This window comes from Canis lupus, chromosome 13 (genome assembly GCF_048164855.1).
Source record: "Canis lupus baileyi chromosome 13, mCanLup2.hap1, whole genome shotgun sequence".
In the NCBI taxonomy this organism is placed as follows: Eukaryota; Metazoa; Chordata; class Mammalia; order Carnivora; family Canidae; genus Canis; species Canis lupus.
The window spans coordinates 20,198,957-20,219,910 of record NC_132850.1 but is presented as its reverse complement, the minus strand read 5'-3'; the positions used below and the strand labels follow the sequence as shown (position 1 = coordinate 20,219,910).

The 20,954-nt window shown below is 42.1% G+C and overlaps 1 long non-coding RNA gene and 1 pseudogene across 7 annotated transcripts in view; one reads left to right on the top strand and one right to left on the bottom strand.

Moving 5' to 3' along the window:
- LOC140602765 (uncharacterized) overlaps nt 1-20,954 on the top strand; it is a 258,405-nt gene that overhangs the window by 100,470 nt on the left and 136,981 nt on the right. The window lies entirely within an intron of this gene.
- On the bottom strand, nt 1,622-1,995 carry LOC140602166 (cytochrome c oxidase subunit 6A1, mitochondrial pseudogene; annotated as a pseudogene).

Genomic DNA, 20,954 nt, shown 5'->3' with positions numbered 1-20,954 from the left:
TCCACATATAAATTTTGGGAGACATAAACATTGTCTATAGCAGAGATCTTTTTAAAAAATATCTTTGATCTATTTATTTGAAAAAGAGAGAGCACATGCATGCAAGACCAGAGAAAACAGGGAGGGAAAGGGAGAGACTCCCAAGCAGACTCCTCACCAAGGGCACAGCTGGTGGTGGGGCTTGATCTCACAACCCTAAGATCATGACCTGAGCTGAAACCAAGAGTCGATTGCTTAACTGACTGAGACACTCAGGCAACCTGTCTATAGAAGACATCTTAAAAATATTCAAACTTTTGGGGTGTCTGGGTGGTACAGTTGGTTCAGCGTCTGGCTCTTGGTTTTGGCTCAGGTCATGATCTCAGGGTCCTCAGATCAAGTCTCCAAGTGGGCTCCACACTCAGCATGGAACCTGTTTGGGAGACCTGCTCTCCCTCTCCCTCTCCCTCTGCCCCTCCCCCTGCATGCTCATGTGTGCGCGCTCTCTCTCTCTCTCTCTCTCTCTCTCCCAAATAAATAAATAAATCTTTTTAAAAAAATATTCAAGGGGCACTTGCACGGTTCAGTCTGTTAAGATTCTGCCTTAGGCTCAGGTCATGACCCCAGGGTCCTGGGATGGAGCCTTGCCTCCACCTCCCTGCTCAGGGAGGAGTCTGCTTCTCCCTCTCCCTCTGCCCCTCCCTGTGCTCATTCTCTCTTGGGCATACACACACACTCTCTCTATATATATATAAAAAAAAAAAAAAGTAATTAATTAAAAAAAAAATTCAAGTTTTGACCCATGAATGTGTTATAATCTCTATTAATTTAGGTCTTTAATATCTCTTAGCAATATTCAGTGGTTTTTCAGTATACAACTTTGGCAGACTTATCCTTAAATATTTTTAATTTTTTTGATTCCATTGTAAATGATTTATTTTTTTAAACTTTCATTTCTCGTTCATTGCTAATATGAAGAAATACAATATATAGAATATAGACAATATAATATATAGAAATCAATATAGATTGAACTTGACTTCCGCATCCTTGGTAAAATCATTTGTTTGATCTAATATTTTTGTTGGTTCCATCAGCTTTTCTACATAGGTGATCATATTGCCTATGAATAAAGACAGTTTTACTTCTTTCTAGTTTGGATGCCTTTTATTTATTTCTTTTGCTGTATTGCCTTGGCTAGCACCTCCAGTATAATGCAGAATAAAAGTGCTGAGAGCAGCCCCTGGTCTTGTTGTTTATCTCAGGGAGAAAATATTCAGTCTTTTACCATTGAGTAGGATAGCTACAGGTTTTTTTATAGATGGCTTTTGTCAGATTGAAGAAATTAATCCTTATTCTTAGTTTGCTGAGAGTTTTTAAAATCAAGAATAGATGTTGGATTTTGTCAAATGCTTTTTCTACAGCAAGATTATCATATGCTTTTGTTTTGTATTTTTAGTTTGTTTACATGGTAAATTACATGAATAATTTTTTTTTTTCATGGACCAATCCAAGTTTTTATTTAAGCCTCTCCTGCCATAAGCAAAGGGATGGAAGATCAGTATACTGGTCATCATTTGGTACAAGTAAGGAAGGTGAGCCTCAGGTCCCATATACTTTCCTGGTCCTTATGCAGAGTCATAGTCCAAACCAGTACTGTGGTCCCCACTGGGTGGTGGTCCAGGTTCTCTTTATTCATCTTCATAGCCGGTTGGAAGTGGACTCACATGAGAGTTATGGAATAGAGTTTGATTACCATCTCCCCAGGGAAAGGGCTTGGACCTGATGCGGAGATGGGGGTAGGTGATGAACTCAGGTCTCTCTTGCTGTCCATGATGGAACTTCAGGAAGACGTTCAGCATGCTCACTCCTAGGCCAGGGAGTGCTGTGAAGTAGGTGAGGGCCTTCCACATGCAGCTGAGCCCTCCTCCACAGGCACCACTAGACATGGAACGCCCCAGCAGTCCCACCTAGCAGCCCAGAGAGCCGGGACATAGCCACCCCCACCACCGCCATTTTCAACCTTGGACCACATGAATAATTTTTGAATGTCCCATCAATGTTGCATTCCTTGGCTGAGGCATACTCGGTTGTGATGTATTACCTCTTTTATGTATCATTGGGTTTATTTGATAAAATCTTGTTAGCATGTATGTTCATGAGAAATACTGCACTCTGGTTTTCATTTCTTGTAATATATTTATTGGCTTTGGTATTATGGCAATTCTGCTTATATAGAACAAGTTGGGAAGTATTCCTTTCAGTTTGTTAAAAGACTGTATAGAATTAGAATTTTTTTCTTCCATAAATACTTGGAAGAATTAAGTAGTGAAGCCATCTGGGCCGAGGGTTTTTTGTTTATTTTGTGGAAAGATTTTGAACAACAAACTCAATTTGTTTAGTAGATCAATGGCTATGCAGGTTATTTCTTTTTTTTTTAGTTTTTTTTAAGGTTTTATTTATTTATTCATTCATAAGAAACACAGAGAGAGAGGCAGAGATATAGGCAAAGGGAGAAGCAGACTCCTCTGCAATTCAGGACTGGGATCCCAGAATCATGACCTGAGCCAGAGGCAGACGCTCAACCACTGAGCCACCCAGGTGTCCTGGTTATCTATTTCTTTAAGTGAACTTTGTTATATCTTCAAAGAATTTTTCCATTTCATTTGTGATGTCAAGATTATTGGTATAAAGTTCTTGATCACATGATCCTAAATCCTTTTAAAAAATTAAAAAAATTAGTAGAATCTGTAATAATGTCACATCTTTCATTTTTGAAATTCGGAATTTTTATCTTCACTCTACTTTTTTACTTCTACTTCCTCTTTTTTTATAATCAGTCTGTGTAAAGGTTTATCAATTTCATTGTTCTTCTGAAGAACCAACCTTTTATCTCATTGATTTTCCTCTCATGTTATGTTCTGGTTTTGATTTTGATTTCTCTCTGATCTTTATTATTTCCTTTCTTCTACTTTGAGTAGAGTTTGCACTTCTTTATCTAGTTTCTTAAAGTGGAAATTAAAGTCATTGATTTGAGATCTTTTTTTTCTAATGGGGAAGATTAGTGCTATACATTCCCCCCTAAGTAATGCTTTTGTAGAAGCCCACAATTTTTTAAAAATCATTGAAGTGTAATCGGCATACGGTGTTATATAAGTCTCAGATATATAACGTTGATTTGACAATTCTGTACATTATTCCATGCTCACCATGATAAGTGTAGTCTCATCTGTCACCATACAACATTATTATATTATTGATTATATTCCCCATGTTGCACTTTTCATCTCCAACACTCATTTATCTTATAACTGGAAGTTTGTACCTCTTAAGCCCCTTTATCTATTTGGCTCATCCTCCTAACCACCTCCCTTCTGGCAACAACCAATTTGCTCTCTATATTTAAGAGTCTATTTTGTTTTTTGTTTGTTCATTTGTTTGTTTTTAGATTCCACACATAAGTGAAATCATATGGTATTTGTCTTTCTCTGTCTGACTTATAAAATCCCACCCACAAATTCTGATACGTTGTTTTTTCACTTTGATTCAGTTCAAAATACTTTATAATTTATTTTGCAGCTTCTTCTTTGACCCATGCGTTGCAGAAAAGTCACAGAAAGGGAGTAAGGAGATAGGAGCTAGAGGATTAGTATGAGATAAGAGAAAGAGCGCTGTCTCTGGGATGGGTAGGAAGGAGGTAGGAAAGATGCTGATGAAGACTCAGTTGTGAGTGGAGGGAGGAGAGGAATTAGAAGTTGGAATTCCTACCTGATCCCTGTATTCTTGGTGAAGACAGAGGGAAAGGGCATCTACTGTGAGGAAGAGGATAGGTAACTCAAGTGGGGTAAGGGTTTGCAGCAAATTTGTGGGGAATGATAGTAAGAGAGACCCATGGACACAGAAAAATCATAGAAGTAATAGCCAAGGATGAAGATCATAGAGTTGTATAAGCATGTTGTACAATTTTTCTCCTGCTTTTTCTGGATGCCTAAGTGGAGGTTGGGAGGGAACAAGCAGATATAGGAAATGATTCAAGTTCAGGATTTTGGTGGACTCATCTGGAGGAAGCACAGTGGAGAGAGAAAATAAAAGTTACTGATAAGAGAATGATTGAAGAGCTGGTTTAGGCTAAAAAAGGAAGGGAAGTGAAGACAGGAAAGAACTGATTGGTCAGGGAAAAATGCATGCATGAGGAAGTGGTGCAAAGGACTAGTTTTTTGGGGTTGTTTTTTTTTATGAAGTTGAAACACAGGTTTAAAGGAATTAACAGGAGATTTAGTTAGGTTGTGTGGTCAGGCTGTGGGATATTGGAGATTAAGTTTTCATCAGTGAAGCAATTCTGGAGGACAAGTTTCAGGGTGTGGTTATATATGCAGGTGACGGAATTACAGTGGAATTGAAGATGATGGAGTGAAGAAGTCTAAGCATTGTGGGGCAAGGCATTTCGTGGGGCATGGATTTTGTAGCACATTGATTCTGAAACCACTCAGGATCATGGTAAGACTAGGGGTGGAGAGGAGAGTGTGAATCAGCTGCTGTTTAGCATTTGGGGATGAATGTGAGGGGACTGGTTGATGACAATAAGAAAAAGGCATTTGGGATTGCATACTAGAAGGCCCAAGCCTATAGAGAATACTGGCCCATCTCCAAGCTTCATTTCAAGTGAGACTTGAGAAACCAAAAACCACCTCCAGGTTTGAGTTCAGACATGAAGTAGTAGACAGCTCCCCTTTGAAGGATAAAAATGCACCGGACTTTAATGATCAGAAAATGGGGTTCTGGAGGAGACAGTAGAAAGATCTGGGAATGAACAGGAGAGGTGAGCATTTGTTTCTCTCCCGATCCAAATATTAATTTTGGTGTTAAAGATTAAGGACAAAATGGATGATGGAGGAGCTTATCTTTTGGATAGTGATTAAAGGTGTCAGATTGTGAGACATGGTATTGTCCATAGACCATACATTTCCACAAAGAATTTTAGTTTGAGGTTACTTTATTAGTGTTAAAACTAATGTTCTAAATGATACTGGAAGCAATCTGTGAACTTGCCTGCTTAAGACCTCTTTGAGCTCAGGGAAGTGTAACAGTATTCCATTTCAAATATCAATGCATAAGGTATTTTTCCTTCTTGATGACATAGTCATCTTTAGAGATTGTCTCATGGGTTGTAGCACCTAAGCTTCCCATCAAAGCAAGGGCGGTACACCTGCCCTATGATAAGGCATGAGTAGAAGTCTTGGATCCAGGGAAATATGGGCAACCACAGGACTCCAGGTGAATCCCAGTAGCAATTCCCTCTGGAATCCCTATGTCCTGTGATTGTGCATCTTTCTATCCCTTTAACTGTCTTCCTATCAAACTATCTGCCAAAGTAACCCTCGGATGGGACGATACAATCCTGAGTGGATGAGGGGTAGTGTTACTCCTTCACTTCTTTCACCCTCAGGTATACCACTAGCAACATTGTCTTTCTTCATTGATGAGAGTTTTTTTCTCTGACTTGAGTTCACTGTTTTCCAGAAGGGTAAAGATTTCAAATTGCATGTATGTGAGTCCTATCTCTTCTGATGCATGTAAAAATAGCAAGATTCAGTAACCAGAGAAGGTTTACCTGGCAGGAGGAACTTGGACCAATTGTTTTAGCTATTTATGCCTCAGTATTCTTTGCAGAGAGACACAATAACACAGGACTTACTTTGCGGAGTTGGGGTGACTCCTAAGATTGTTGTGCCTGAAGTTCCCAGTGCAGAATCTGACATAAAGCAAATATTTATTAAATGGTGGCTATTGTCATGATTCAGAACATCATGACAAGTAAACTCATTGCGTCTTCACAATTCCATGAAATGGCTATCGATGATGACACTTGAGAGATGAGGAAATTGAAGTTCAGCGTGATTCTCAAGGTCAAAGGTCAAGACCTCATACATTTCAGAGCTCAGACTTGGCTTCTGGCCTGTTTGAATCTGTACCTAAAGCTCTTTCCAATACAGTTAGACCATCCAAGGGAAATTGTTTAGAATTTAGAGAAGGAAATTTCAAAACGCTATATTGTTGTCATGGGTTATTGTAATCATACCCCCACCCCCACCCCCAACCCCCTGTCAGCTAATTTTCACGAGTTAACCTCAAGTGCCTGGTACAGAATGGCAAGCCCTTTTCATCTTACTCAGTTTTCAGGGACACAAAGAGAGATATGCATATGGAAGCTAATTTCCTAGGTAAGAAGAATTATACCCAGAGCACTTGGTTGGTATGTAGAGGGCTCAGCAATTAGGCTTAAATTAGATCACCAGAGCTAAACTAAGGGAAGCTGGAGTTGATTTGAAATATCAAGAGGGAATGGTAGGAACACTAAAACTCAGAAATATCATACAATCACACTTTCCCTGATCCAAGCACATCAGAATTCTTTTAGTTAGCAATGAGTGGAGGCTCCCCACTGAGTTCCTTAATTATAACACTAGGGCCCTCTATAAAAACATGAGAGGAATGCCATTCCTGGCAATTGATAAATCATGTTATTGCACTTCCCTCTTGGGTGGACACTTTATTGCATACCAGGGTAGGGTTTTTGCTGGACATGCAAACTCCTTCCATTTCAGTTAATCATTGAACATGACAAGTTCCATAATGCCCAGCAGTGATTTTTAATAATCTACAGTCCTTCAGTTGTTAACGCTCTTTCCCATCCCAAGCATGAAGAATCTCTGTGGTTCTATTACCTTGCGGAGACACAGTTCTGAACTGGTTCCCTGAGTTTCAGAGAGGATCTTAGAGATCATGGAGTTTTATCCCTTTATGGTATAAATAAATAAACCAGGGCCTCAAGAGGTTTAATGACTTTTCTGACATTATACAGCCACATAACAGAAAGCTTTAAACTGGAAGGATTAAAACTGGGGATATGACGAGGCAGACTGGTTTCATGAGATGGAACAGACTTTAAAGATAGATATGGCAATTTTTTTTGAGTGAGTGAGGAAGAATTGCTTAGCCCCCCTGAGCTCACCGTCTCCTCTGTAAAGTGTCTCCATACCTGCCTTGTGGGATGGTTGGATAATCGAATAAAGTTGTGTTTAGCAGAATGTTTGGCATGTAGGGTATGCTAAATGAATCATAGATTTTACAAATCTGCCTTTGAATTCTACGTCATCAGATTTAAAATAAAAGAGATATCTGCTCCACCTTCTTCGTATTTCCAGCTGAACTCATGGCCCTTCACTAACCAACTCAACCCAGGCCAGTTTTGGAACCGACCTGGATCATGGTCATAAGCCCTGACAGGCTCTTACTGTGGTAGCTTTAGAAGCCTGCTCTAGGCTTATGACCCTCTACCCTGTAAGGGTAGGTCTGCTCTCATTCCTGTTTTCCCTGGTCCTAGACATGGAGTGGAAGTTGACACGGGGTCTTGCACCCTTACAGGGTAGTTATAGTGCTGCACCTTGCTTGGTTCTCCAAATGAGATCTCTCTTAAGCCCACTATGGCTTGAACTTGGAGAAATGAACTGCTTCTGTGCCCTTCCCACTCCTTTCAACTTGGTCTTAGGCAGCTGTTGAGGTGAAAAAAGTGATTTTCATACCGCCATCCTTGGGATTTGACAAAATTTCTACAAGACACCAGAGCTTGCATAGTTTTTGCTCAATACATATACAAGGCAGTAAACTCTACAAGCCGTTACAAAACTACCCTACCTTGCTTGTATCAAAAAATTTTTTACAAATACAGAAAACATTTTTACAAATTACCATTTTCCTTCATTTGAAATGGCAGTTGTTTTAATGTGTCCCTTGGTGCTGGGTTTAAAATTGGAAATACCTACTTTGTTGAATAAAAGAAAGTCTGTAAGAAAATCTATATTGATTTTCAACCATTAATGTTAACCTCTAGGCATATTTGAGAAGTAGTAAGATGGAGGAGCTTTCTTGGCTTTCATCTGGATGCTAGCTCTCAGGCTGAATCACTTGTATCATGAAGACTAGGATTGCTTATCACTGCTCGAGACTCTTGTTTTTCCCACCTTACTCTTTCTTTCCAGGATTATGGGGAAGGCTGGTACTGCTTTACTGAAATTCCAATGAGGCAAACATGATCTTACAAACATGATCATGCCAGATATAAGACGCCATTAAAATATTGATTAGTGAAAGAGCAGAGTTACAGACTTTTGAAAAAACACTGCAATTCAGAGTCCTCCCATAGTGCTGAACTCTGTCTTACTTTCTTTTTCTTCTTTTCTTTCCCCCCAATGGGAGGGAGTAGCAAAACTGGGACTTCAGCTGTAAATCATCATTGGCCAGTAAGCCAATAAGATACAGCTGTTGTACGGGACCGCCAACAACATAAAGGGTAAAAGACAGCCACATCTTTTCCTTTTTTTTTTTTTTTTTTAAGATTTTATTTATTTATTCATGAGACACACACACAGAAGCAGAGACACAGGCAGAGGGAGAAGCAGGCTCTATGCAGGGAGTCCGACGTGGAACTTGATCCCGGATCTCCAGGATCATGCCCTGGGCTGAAGGCGGCACTAAACCACTGAGCCACCCGGGCTGCCCTCTTTTCCTCTTTTTGATTGGTTTATAATTACTCCAGATCTATGAGCACATTGTATAAACTTGCTTTTCCAAAGCCCCATTAATCTTTGCTATTGGTTCATCTCCTGGTTCCAAACATGACCTCACCCCAAATTCTGCCCAGTTGTTAGCAACTCTAAAGCATATTCTTTTCTCAGTCCAAGAGAATGGAAAATCTCTGAGTTGGTACTTGTTTAGGAGCTTTCCAGAATGAATCATTAGAGTGCAAGGATTTGGTGTGGCCAACTAATTATCTGAAGATAACCTAGGGTCAGAACTCAGGCCTTTGCATAGAATTAGAGCCCATGCTCTGGCACATGGGCTTGTCATTTGGGAATGATCAATGTTAGGTAGATTTGTTTTCTCTTCTCAATCCTTTTGTGTCTCTCTTTTCCCAGATACCTTTCTTTCTTGTTATTCCAAAGGTGATTCGGGGAGTAAGAGTCAAAGCCATTAACTGAAGGGCCACATTTTCACTCAGTGTCTGACCTCTTATCTTTACTCTCCAAAAGTCTATCTGGCTTTTCTGTTTCTCTCATTTCAATTGACAAGGAAATTGAGCTGGTTGGACCAGAGGTTAAATGACTTGTCCATGTGGTCACACAAGTCACTTCCGGACCATGAACTGTAAGTTATATCTCAATATAAATCTGTAGAGATTGAGCACCTACTTTTTTTCCTGGGTGATAGGGGTGTTACCTTTAGTTTTATGATGTCTTTTTTCATTTCTTAACAGATGCTACCGTTGAGCCCTTCGTGAATTCAAACCTTTTTCCCTCGTTAGATTGGCAGTAGTATATTGTGTTCAATAACATGCATGTCTGAATGCCCTTGAACAGAAACATCAACACTGGGACCATTTCCTGGTTTTAAAAGGTTAACTTCTCTGATGAACTTGCAATGGCTGACTTAAAAAGCTTATGGCGAGTGGTCTAAGAGAACAAAACTAGTGCATTTCCCCCAAATTATATGATAATTAAAGGAAAGGAAAGAAATAAGTATAGAATTTATCTGGAAGTAAGTTTAGCTGAGAGAGAGAGAAACCAGCAACAGGAGGAAAAGTGCCTGAGGAACTGGCGAGAGCTGGTTTAGCCCTGTGTTTTGAGTTTCCATGCTTTATTTGTGTATGGTTGTACCTTTTGAGATATGCCAGAGGGAAATACAACATAAGCAAAAGAAATCCCTCTCACCTGTAGGAGAACAAAGGACCAGGGACAAACACCTCTCTCTTCTTCATCCCTCCAACAGGTGGACTGTATGCAGAGGGTACTAGATATTCTGAAGAATAATCACTAATGCTTTTCTAGGTCTTTCTGGGTACATGTACTAAATGATTTATGTGTCTCATATAATTCTCTCTGCAACCCTCTGAGGAAAATGGACTAACACTCCATTTCGAAGACATTGAAACTAATGCTTCGAGAAGTTAAATTGCCTAAGATCCCACGGTTAGACTTTGAAATGAATTTGCCTCCTTCCAGACTCTATGCTCATAAGCACGTCCATTGCTGTCTACATTCTTGGCAAAGGAATCGGTTCTGTGCTCCTTTGGAAGCTGGTGCCTATCCAGGGCCTGTGAAGTGATACATGGCTCTGGGTCAGCAAAAAAATGGGACATCTTCTCTATAATACATCACTCACCAGGCCATTCCTCCTTACTAGGGCATAGGAAACACATTTACCTTTAAATTTGTACAGGATCAGAGAAAAGTTATCAACCTCAGTAAAATAATAGAGGAGATGTTCTAGTATGTTAGAACGTACTAACATCAGTCAGTTAGTCAACAAATATCTCAAGCCACACTATGTCCTTAAATTTGCACAAGGTGCAAGGGTTTGGGGTAGTGTTTTGATAGCACATGTAGGCCTTCGATAAAGAACTTACAACCTCCAGAGGATGGCATGAAACTATTAAAGGTCAGGAGGCATGTATTTCAATGCTAAGTGCTATGATTATATGTGTGAAGGATGTTTGGGGAAGGGGACGGTTTGGGTGGATCTTCAACATGCTATTTGAAGAATGTAGAGCTGACGGGCCTTACAAAATTGCAAGACTTTAGAAAGCAGAAGGACATGGGGCACTGAAGAGAAAAGTTGTTATTTATTACATGCTGATTACATCCCCAGGGCTGAGCAAGGTATATAAAAAGGGAACTGCTGGAAACATGGGGCAAGCTTGTACTACATATAAAAATCTGTGCTAAATCAGCTCATTGTCTTCCGTATCAATATTGGAATGATGGAAGGAGAACATCAAATTCAGTTTTACGTGTTGTTTTCAAAATTTTTGACTTTAAGGTCTTAGATAATAATGTCTAATGTATTAACCCATTTTGTAATTCAAGCTGATTTTAGGGATCCCTGGGTGGCGCAGTGGTTTAGCACCTGCCTTTGGCCCAGGGCGCGATCCTAGAGACCCGGGATCGAATCCCACATCGGGCTTCCGGTGCATGGAGCCTGCTTCTCCCTCTGCCTGTGTCTCTGCCTCTCTCTCTCTCTCTCTCTCTCTCTCTCTCTCTGTGACTATCATAAATAAATAAAAATTAAAAAAAAAAAAAGCTGATTTTACTACTTGACACTTGACACAAAATGTGAATCAATTCTTTACTCTTTGAACACCATTTGGCTGTCTTACAATTCAGTTCAATTTTGACACTATTTGGAGTTGGCACAGAGCCCACAGGTTAAGGACTCAGCCCCACAAGACTGTTTCCGCCTCAGATGCCACCTGCAAGTATAGGACTTCCTATACTTCTGCGTCACTGGCTATAAATTGCAGGTTCTTATCACTGCCCTCCTCAGTTTTGATAATTTGCTATAATCGCTTACAGCATTCAGGGAAAGAACTTAACTATTACCAGATTATTATAAAGGAGATAAATGATGAATTAGCCAGATGAAGGGGTATATATGGCGAGGTCTGGAAGGATCCTGAGCACAGAGCGTCTATCCCTGTAGAGTTGGCATGTACCATCCTTCTGGCACATGGAAGTGTTCACCAACCCAGGAGCTCCCTAAAGCCTGTCATTTAGGGGTTTTTATGGAGATTCCACTAGTAGGCATGACGATTAGATCATTGGTCCTTTGTGACTGAACTCAATCTCCAGTCCCTCTTCCCTCCCCAGAGGTATAGAAGTGGGGCTGAAAATTCCAAGCTTCTGATCAAGTCTTGGCCTTTCTGGCAACCAGACCCCATCCTCCGCCAAGAGGCACCTCATTAGTGTACCCAAAGTGCTCCTATCACTCAGGAAATTCCAAGGGCCTTAGGGGCTCTGTGTCAGGAACTGGGGACTGAGGCCAAATAGTATAACAGAAAATGCTTCCATCACCCCCATCATTCAGGAAATTTCAAGAGGGTTAAAAGCTCTGTGTCAGGAACCAAGGAAAAAGACCAAGTATGTACTTTTTTTTATATAACAATATCACAATCATCAAGACATGTAATTAAGTTTACTTGAACATTATACAATTACAGACTATAATTATATCTGAGGAAAGATCAAGCAGGAGACTCCGCATGTTCGCAGGGTCAAGAAGGGCTGTGGTGCCCCCCCTACCCCCCATCAACGTAGCAGGTACCGGGGCCTGGAATTTCTTTGTGAAGCTCTACTCAGACAGATTAACTCTTTTCTCATCAGTGTGCTCCTATTGCGTTTCACGCGTAGCTATTCCTTATCCCATTAGGTGGGCAACCTAGCAGACACGGCAACATCTTTAGTGTCCTTTAAGACATAGCCTTAGAAGTCACGTAGCACCTTTTCCATGGTCTTCTGTTTGTCAAGGCAATTAAAGGTCTGCACAGGTTCATGAGAACGAAAATATATTCTGCCTCTTGGTGCATGTTATTGTTGTTGTTTTTAGATTTTATTTATCTATTCATGAAAGGCACACACAGAGAGAGGCAGAGACCCAGGCAGAGGGAGAAGCAGACTCCATGCAGGGAGCCCGACGTGGGACTCCATCCTGGGACCCTGGGGTCACACCCTGAGCTGAAGGCAGATGCTCAACTGCTGAGCCACCCAGGTGCCCCTTGATGGAGGATGTTAACATCACATTTTAAGAAGAGCACGCAGGATAGGGTATGTGTGGATGCAATCATATTTAGAAACTGCAATCTGCCTCAGTATGGGAGGTATGTAACCACATCGTGTTTACAAACATTAACTCTTTTTATTATTACTCAAGAAATGTCTTCTTAAAGACTGAGTCAGTGCATCTTCCTTTGGCTAGAGATTCAAGCTGTACTTAAATAATGTTTTCCTTGTCATTTGTCAGTTTGAAATGATCTTGTCTGCACCTGCCTGCTATCTGCATGCATCCACTGAAATTGAAGTGTTTAAATTTTATTTTTTTGTTAATATTTTATTTATTTATTCATGAGAGAGAGAGAGAGAAAGGCATAGACACAGGCAGAGGGAGAAGCAGGCTCCATGCAGGGAGCCCGACGTGGGACTCAATCCAGGGTCTCCAGGATCCCTCCCAGGGCTGAAGGCAGCGCTAAACTGCTGGCCACCCGGGCTGCCCTATATTTTATTTTTTATTTTGAAGTTATTTCCAACTCAACAGAAATTTTAAGAGTGGTATGAAGAACTAACTCTTTAAATCCATCTGGATTTACCTGTTTTAACATATTGCCTCATTTTCTTCCACTAACTCCTTCTTTCTTGTCTCTCTTTCTACCATTTTAGAATTAGACATCATACCCTCTTCTCCCTCATAAACCCGTAGTACATCATCAAATTCAGGAAATTCAACACTGATACAATGCTGTTATTTACTATACAGATAATATGATAATTTCAACAATTTTCCTGATAATGTTCTTATAGCAGTTGTTTTCTCTCTGAATCAAGATCCAACAACTCAGCCTCACAAATTGTATTTAGTTGTTATGTCTGTTTAGTCTCCTTTATTTGAGACAATTCCTCAGCAGCTTTCTCTATCATGACATTGGCATTTTTGAAGTGTATTGTGGCCAGATGGATTTTTTTTGTTTGTTTGTTTGTTTGTTTTTCCAGATGGATGTTTTATAGAAACCTTGATTTGGGTTTGCCTCGGGTTTTTTTCATGATTAAGTTAGATTATGCATTTTCAGCAAGCATATCATAAAAGTGGTGTGTTGGGGCACCTGGGGGGCTCAGCTGGTAAAGCGTCTGACTCTTGGTTTTGGCTCAGGTCATGATCTCATGGGTGGTGGGATAGAGCCCTGTGTTGCGTGCTCACAGGGGGTCTGCATGAAAGATTCCCTCCCTCTGCACTCCCCCCTCTCTGAGCTCTCTCTCTCTCACTAAAATAAATAAATAAACCTTTTTTTAAAAGTGGCATGTGTTTTTACCAGTTTATCATCTCAGGAAGCACATGATATCGGTTTCTCTTATTGTTGGTTTCATTAATTTTTATCATTTTTTAAAGATTTTATTTATTTATTCATGAGAGATGCAGAGAGAGAGGCAGAGACCCAGGCAGAGGGAGAAGCAGGCTCCTTGTGGGGACCCCAATGCGGGCCTCGATCTCCAGACCCCGGGGGTCACGCCCTGAGCCAAAGGCAGACGCTCAACTGCAGAGCCATCCGGGTGCCCCAGGGGTTTCCTTTTCTCTATATCGTTGCCAATACTTCTTACCTCTTGTCTCTTTGATAATAGACATTGTAACAGGTGTGAGATGATAGCTCATTGTAGCTTTGATGTGCATCTCCCTGATGATTAGAATGCATGGTGCAAAGATGCACCAAAGATGCACAAAGATGTTCAACAACATCTTTTCATGTATTCATTTGCCATTTGTATGTCTTCTTTGGAAAAAATGTCTATTCAGGTCTTTTCCCATTTTTAATTGGATGATGGTGATGATTGTTTGCTATCGAATTGTATGAGTTTTTAAAATAAATATTGGATATTAAACCCTTATCAGATACATGGAATGAAAATATTTCCTATCATTCTGATTATTTTCTTCTACTTTTATTAGCTGGCATTCTATTGTAAGGAAAATGTTCCCTTTCCTTATTTATTTGAATTAATGGATTCTTATTTTTGAAAAGTGAATTGTAATCCAGAGCTATCAGTTAATTCATTTTGAAACTCAAATAAACCTACACTTGTCCAATGAGTGCCCTAAAATTTATTTTGACATATCTCCTTTATTAATCTGTTTTGGCTACCATAACAAAATACCATGGCTGGTGGCTTAAACAACAGAAATTTATTTCTCACAGCTCTGGAGGCTGGGAAATCTGAGATCAAGGTGCTGGCCCATTTGGTTCTTGATGAGAGCTTTCTGCTTGGCTTGCAGATGGCCACCTTCTCCCTGTATCCTCATATGGAAGGGAGAGAGAGCACTGGTGTCCCTTCCTCTTAGAGAAACACCAGCCCTATTGGAACAGGGCCCATTTTTATGACCTTGCTTAACCTTTATCACTTCCTCAAAGGCTCTGTCTACAAATACAGTCACATCAGGGGTCAGGGCTTCAACATATGAATTTTAAGGGGACACAGACCTTTAGTCCATGACATACTTTATCATTTTCTTGAGCACTTACTTTTAGTATAACAATGTATTCCAAACCCTTTTTGTATTTCTTTGCCCCATCCTTCCTTTTTCCAAAGAGTTCTGGTTCTTTTTAGTGAGGAATAGTATTTATTTATTTATTTATTTATTTAAGATTTTATTTCTTTATTCATGAGAGACACAGAGAGGCAGAGAGATACAGGCAGAGGGAGACGCAGGCTCCATGCAAGGAGCCTGATGTGGGACTCGATTCAGGGACTCCAGGATCACGCCCTGAGATGAAGACAGATGTTCAACTGCTGAGCCACCCAGGCATCCTGAGGATGGTATTTGGAAACAAGATTTGCAAGAGAGTGTAGTGTAGGCTATCTGACGTTGAGGCTATTCAGGCAAAAACCAGTCAAATAGAGAATTCATGAACTGATTGGAAAACCTTTCTGGGGTGCCTCGGTGATGCAGTCAGTCAGTGAAGCATCTGACTCTTGGTTTTGGCTGAGGTTGTGATCTCAGTGTTGTAAGATCAAGTCCTATCCTACATCTGGCTCTGCACTCAACATGGAGTCTGCTTGAGTTTCTCTCTCCCTCTCCCTCTACCACTCTCCCCCTTCTTTTTCAAATAAATAAATAAATAAATAAATAAATAAATAAATAAATAAATCTTTATTTAAAAACCCCAAACCTTTCTTACATTAGAAAGTGTGGGGATCCCTGGGTGGCGCAGCGGTTTGGCGCCTGCCTTTGGCCCAGGGCGCGATCCTGAAACCCGGGATCGAATCCCACGTCGGGCTCCTGGTGCATGGAGCCTGCTTCTCCCTCTGCCTGTGTCTCTGTCTCTCTCTCTCTCTCTCTCTGTGACTATCATAAATAAATAAAAAAAAATAAAAATAAATAAAAAGAAAGTGTGAAGGGGATTTCTTGATTCTTTTCTAAAATATTTACATATGATATTTTTTTTTTACAACCAATCAAGTGCAAGGCAATGGAGTAGGAAGAGCTAAGAAGAGCCATTCTCCTGGGCTTAATGGAAGTGAGGGTCTATTGAACACTGAGTCAGGGAGGTAGAGAAATTGTGAGATAGCAAGAGATCAGGACCCCTGAATAAAACACAGCACTGTGGGGCACCCATTTTTCAGACAACTGATCAAAATCAGGAAACAAGTAGCATCATTTTGAAGTCACTAGAGTGACTGTACCGCTTGGACCTAACTAATCATAAAGCTCATTGATATTCCAAGGCTAATAGGGTCTTAGAGGCCATTTGTGGGTTTTGGCTCAAGCTCCATTTTAAAGATTTTTCTGTGTGGGATCAGATTTCCCTGCCTTGCAGTGGGTTTAGATACTCTTTGTCTATCCTAGATGTTTATGTTACTTAGCTGTTTTGATTATTTAGGATGAGACAAAGTGGAGACAGAAGGAGCCCTGGCCCTAGTACATACTAATAATTATATATGTTTTGGTGACTAGTTGACTCAGTGTATAACGAAGTCCCTTCTCCTTCCTGGGCCTCAGTTTTCTAATTTGTGGGATGAGAGGCTGAGGCTAAATTATCTCTAAGTTTGCTTCTAGCTTTCAAGTTGTATGAAACTTTCCCTGCCTAAAATCTTGAAAGTGCAAATTAAGCTTGCAGATCAAGATAAATTACCAGAGGGGCTGGGTGCGTTACAGAATCAAAGTCTTCAGAGCCCCAGCAAGCCTGCTTTTTGGAGAGTGCTTTCTTTTTACAGCTGTGAAGAGAGGAATCAGCACACCAGCTATAACTTCATATGACTAATGGTAACCATGGCGACCACTAAATATTCCTTCTAGACCTTGCATCTGCACAGCTCACTGAAGCAGAGGAAATAAACGTTGCTGCTTTGAAAAATGATAAAAATAATCTGAACCAGCGACAGGCTCAGAAGGAAAGGAGAGATCTTACATCTGAAGGTCAAGCCATTTCATCTCATTATCTCTCAGGGCTTTGTTTCCTCTCAGGAGACATTTGGTGCCAACTGAATAGATAGGTCGCAGGCCTGGGGGATTTTAGCATTAGACTTCTGAAGTACTTGACTAATTTTTAAAGAAGCTTCTGGGGTTCTGACAATATTTGCCATGTCAGTGTGATGACCCCTGTGTTGAAGTACTGACAGTGAATATCACAACACCCGAAGAGGATCCCATGGGCTGACGGTAGTTCTTGATGTCAGGTCATGTTACTGGTTTAAGGCCAGAGAGGCGAGAAGATTGGCCAAGGTCAGGTCATACTCAGAGCGCAGGAACATGCACAGGGGAATCGGGCCACATAAAGCCTGCAAATTAGACAAAGAGAAGGGACAATAGGCAGCGGATGCCTTGGGTAACACAGGGGGCAATCGCCTCAAACTACCGGTTCAGCCTAGGAGGGTCACACAGGAAATGTAAATGAGTGAATTAGCCAAGAGTGGGAGGGGTCTGTGAGGAATTGGAGGGTACATGCCCAGTCTAAAGAGGGCAGCCTATTGTTTCCATGGGAGATCATAGATCCAGAGCTCTCACTTTTCAAGGGAGGCTAGAAAATCTGGGTTTTTTTGTTTTGTTTTTTAGAATATGAAGTTCTTAATTAATGTTGACATGGCATGGGCTGTCATTTTGCATCCTCCAAAATTATAGTCACCTTTTGAAAATAAAAATAGGAAATGCCAGAGAAATGGGATTCCGTATAATGATGTGTACAATGGCCATGTGACCACAAGTGCCCCAAATTCAAACAAGCTGACCTGGCTCTGTAATGTCAGGGAAGCACAACTGTGTGTGAAGGGCTTGGAAGAAGTTGACACTTAAGCGACTACACTGTGCTCGGTTTGGATAAAGAATAGATCACCGTGGCAGGTTTAAAAGGGGTCCAGAAAGATACGCATTGCAGTGTGTCTCCAGCAGCAGAGGCTCCGAGCCCCTTTCCCATTAACTGGTCAGTCTTCCTAAAGCCATTTCCCACAGCTCCCCTCTCCCATCACCGAATGCTCATAAATGCTAGCCCTGAGAACCCAGCCTTGAGCCAGCCCTGGCCTTAGGTTAGTCTGGGGCTGCCGGATAAGTGTAAGCACCTGCCTGGAGTGCAGAGTGAGGGCAGAGAGCAAGTGGGTGGCCTCTGACGGAGCAGAGAGGCCAACACGCCCAGACTTGACCACGTCTGTCCACTACGCTACCCCACCAGGGGTCATCTGGGTATTGCCTGCCAAACCTTAGTGCCTGGGCCTCGGGAGGGAGCAGGGGGTCATTTGACCTTTCTGAAAAGTATAATTATTTTCCAAATCATGGGATTATTCTAAGAAAATCCAAAAACCGGGGAAAAAGGAAGAATAACTTGTAATCATAAGGTGACATTGAGAAAGAGAGACCAGCCAGCAAAAGATTGTGTGCTGGGGAAACTATTCTGAGGCAATGGCAGCCTCCAAGTACACTACCAAGCAAGCGTTTACAGAGGGCAGGGAACAGGAGGTCTCACAGATCGAATCAGGTAGCATGGCATGTGCGGGAGGAAGGGCCATGACCTGAGTTCTGTGTCACATAGCACCGGGACGTCCTGCCTCCCTCTGCACCCCTCCCTCCTGAGGACGTGGGTATGAAGAGCAGGGCTGAGGGGAAGCGAGGGGATTCAGCAGGGGGCAGATGCTCAGAGCCGGTGCATATGTCCTTCGTGGGAGAGCCGCAGGGCAGGCACCCCAACCACAGCGCCTGGCCCAGACTACCCCAATGAATGCTTGCGAACTCTGTGTGCTGGCTAGCAGGGCATGTGTGGGCCCAAAATGGGGCCATGGGTGGGGGGCAGCAATGTGCAGGTGATTCAGTGGTGATAGAGCATCGATCTGGAAGTGGCATGGTTTGTGTCTAACACTTAAGGTTAACTGTGTACTTTCCGACCCACTGACACGGGTGGTGGCTGAGGGCATCCTGCCCACGCTTTGGGAGACCCCTAGCCCTTTACCAGGGAAGGAAGGACTGTAGCTGGGAGGCAGGGAATGACAGAAATATATTCCCTGCTGCCTTTGTGTAAAAAGAGGGTGATGCTTCCCCAAAATGGGTCCATATAAAAAAGTTACCAGGGTCAGAGGCGCCTGGGTGGCTCAGTTGGCTACACATCTGACTCTTGATTTTGGCTCAGGCCGTGATCTCAGGGTTGTGAGACGGAGCCCCGGGTCAGACTGGGCATGGAGCTTGCTTGAGATTGTCTCTCTCCCTCTTCCTCTGCCCCTCCCCGCTTCTCTCTGTCTCTCTCTCTCCTAAAGAAAAAGGTTACCAGGGTCAGAAAGGACCTACTACGAGTTCCCCCTTCATAAATAAATCAGCACTATTTTCCTGGGGACCTGTAGGCTCGGGAATGTCCTGCACCTGCAAACAGGAGAATCAACGTCCGGAGTAAGAGAAGTGAAGGACAGAAGCTTAGAGCCCAACATTTCAAGGACAGGGAAAAGGGGACTCATGAAGGAGATGGAACAGCAGCCAGAGAGCTTAAAGTCCTAGGAGAAGATGCTGTCCCCCAAGTCCTTCAGAGATAAACAGGACGGCTCATGGTCTAGAGCTGAGCATCTCTAAGTGAGTACGTCCATCCGGGACGGAGAGGAGAGGGAGCCCCAGCCGGGGGGCCGCAGCCTCCAGGGTGGAAGGTGAGGACTGCCCACCCCTGGGCACTTGGGGGCAGCGGCGGCGGTGCCAGGAAACCAGAGCCACCCTGGCCACCCTAGTTCCCTTCTCTGGAATCCCTCACTCCAGGGTGAGGTGTGCAGCATCCCACTACCTGCCCCTTTCTTTCACTCTGCGCTTCTCAGGGGTTTGCCTATGTGCACATTCTTTTTCAGATGTCTAATTCTGACTCAGAAAATTGCTGGTTTCAACTCTTTTGCCAGATGGCTGAGGAAAGAGCAATTGACTGTTAGTGCTAAATGCCTGTGTCAGAGCCCAAAGCAGCCGATTCCAATTAACATAAAACGCAGAACAGATCTCCCAACGTGCAAGTGTAAGCGGATGGGGTGATGGGACCTTATCCTGTGGCTGCAAAAGGAAGACACCCTGCAGCCCATCTCCTCCCAGATGCCGGCCCCACCGTTGAGTGGAGAGGGGAGTGTATTTATGAATGAGCGGGGAATGCACATCGGTGCTTTCCCAACGATACCCTTGCTTTCGCTGGAAGGGAGTGGTCTTCCAAGCCACACGTCAGCAATCTTTTTTGGTTTATTTGTTTGGGTGGCTGCAGCCCATCATTGTAGTCTTTAACATATGTCCTGTCTTCTCAAATGAGATTTCTTCATAGAAGTAAACGGTATTAATCTTTAAGTGGATGATCTAGAAATCTCGATTTTTTACATTATTCTTTTTAAAATCTTTCGCTAGGCACGACATTTAGAGAGGAAAAATAAAAATAAAGATCTAGGGGCACCCGGGTGGCTCAGTCGGTTAAGCGTCTGCCTTTGGCTCAGGTCATGACCCCAGGGTCCTGGGATCAAGCCCCACATCGAGCTCCCTGCTCAGCAGGGTGAGGAGGGGGGCTGCTCTCCTCCTACTCCTGCTGCTCCCCCTGCTTGTCCTCTCTCTTTCTCTGTCAAATAAATAAATAAAATCTTTTTTTTAAAGTTCTAAATGGAGATGTTTTGTTTCCATTTACCCTATTTCTTTCTTCCCTTCCTAAGTAATCATTTTAGTTTCTCTTGCTTCTTCTCCCAGTGTCTCTTCAATATGGATATATAAGCATATATGTGTATATGTATATTCTTATTCCCCCTTTTTCCCTATAAAATATGGTGTATTATATATCATACTGTGCCTTATTTGTTGTTACTGAACAATGTGTTTGGAGATCTTTCCATATCAATACCCAAAGAACCTCCTCATTCTGATTCTACTTCTACATCGTATTCCTCTGTATGGATGCACCACAG